This window comes from Myotis davidii, unplaced genomic scaffold, assembly GCF_000327345.1.
Source record: "Myotis davidii unplaced genomic scaffold, ASM32734v1 scaffold484, whole genome shotgun sequence".
In the NCBI taxonomy this organism is placed as follows: Eukaryota; Metazoa; Chordata; class Mammalia; order Chiroptera; family Vespertilionidae; genus Myotis; species Myotis davidii.
In genome coordinates this window covers 227,294-228,648 of record NW_006295459.1, presented here as the reverse complement: position 1 = coordinate 228,648, position 1,355 = coordinate 227,294, and the positions used below count along the sequence as shown (strand labels likewise).

Genomic DNA, 1,355 nt, shown 5'->3' with positions numbered 1-1,355 from the left:
GGGGAATGTTGCAGCCCTCCTCACTGAAGCAAGCAAGCCTCATGTTCAGTTTAAGCTTCCTGGCTGCCAGCCGCCATCTTGGCTGGCAGTTAATTTGCATATCACCCTGATTAGCCAATGGGAAGGGAAGCGGTCGTACGCCAATTACCATGTTTCTCTTTTATTAGATAGGATGTTTACTTTGAATTTATATTAGTTCACACAAACACTCCATCCATGCTTTTGTTCCGGCCCTCCGGTCCAGTTTAAGAACCCATTGTGGCCCTCGAGTGAAAAAGTTTGCCCACCCCTGACCTAGACTGTTGCCCAGGATTCTAGCCTGGGTAACTAACTGATTAGAAAGTAGCCATTGCAGAGCGTTAAAGGAACAACAGACTTGAAGAAGGGTAGAGAGGGAACACAGGGAAGATAATTAATTCAGCCTGGATCTATAGGTTTGGAATTCCTGTTGGACTTCCAAGCGGAGATCGTGAGGGCAGTTGGATATTGAATCTGCAGTTCAGGAAAGAGGTCTAGGCCAGATATATGCATGTGGGGATCATCAGCATGTGTGTGTGAAGCCTGGGGAATGAATGAAACACCCAAGGAGAAAGTGCAGAATGAGAGAAGATAGCTCAGGACAGAACGAAGAGCCTTGCCAACATCTAAAAGAGGAAAGAGGTAGCAAATGAGATGGAGAAGGAGCCAACACTGCCAGGAGAGAAACCAGGAAAATGCTTGAGGGCGAGTTGACAGGGTCACTGAATGAATACTATGAAAAGGTGAAGGAGAGAGCCCATTGGGGATGGCCACATGGAGGTCTCCGGTGACCTTGGCTTCAGCAGTTTCCGTGGGTGAGTGACACAGAAGACCCAGTAAAGCGGCTTTAAGAGTGAATGGGAAGTGAGGCAATAAACACAGCAGGTGTAGACAAGGTTTCGGCTTTGAAGAGTGGAGACAGAGGGTCCGGGAATGCAAAAACGCACAGGCAGAATCAAAACCGCTTCGGAATAACCTCCGAATTGGCTGTGGGAGAACCGCTCCTACTGAGTGGCCCTGTGCGCGCTAGGCCTCCTGGCCGCGCTGGGGACACAGCCGGCCCCCGGGCACTCTGCTCGGTCGCTGAGAACGACAGAATGCGGCCTGACAGATTGCAGGCCCGGGACACTGCAGAAAACCCGCGGCCTCTGCCTACCTCGCTGCACCTCCCCTCCCCAGTCCTTGACCTCCCCTCCCCCCACGCCCCATCCCCCACCGTCCCTCCCTTCGCGTCCCCCTACACTCGCCCCCTATTCCTCCCGCAGGGGCAGGAGGTACAGGTCGGGGAGGGGCGGTGTGAAGACCGAAGTGGAATCTACCGGGAGGAGGAGGTAGTG

General features: G+C 53.1%; 1 protein-coding gene across 2 annotated transcripts in view; it reads right to left on the bottom strand.

The window, feature by feature from the left end:
* The window catches only part of APBB1 (amyloid beta precursor protein binding family B member 1), a 24,749-nt gene extending 23,407 nt beyond the window's left edge, over positions 1 to 1,342 (bottom strand). For both annotated transcript variants that reach the window (XM_006770045.2, XM_006770046.2), the window contains exon 1: positions 1,338 to 1,342. The gene's annotated coding sequence lies outside the window, so the exon portion shown is untranslated. The remainder of the gene's footprint in view (positions 1 to 1,337) is intronic.
* Between the last annotated feature and the right edge of the window lie 13 nt (positions 1,343 to 1,355).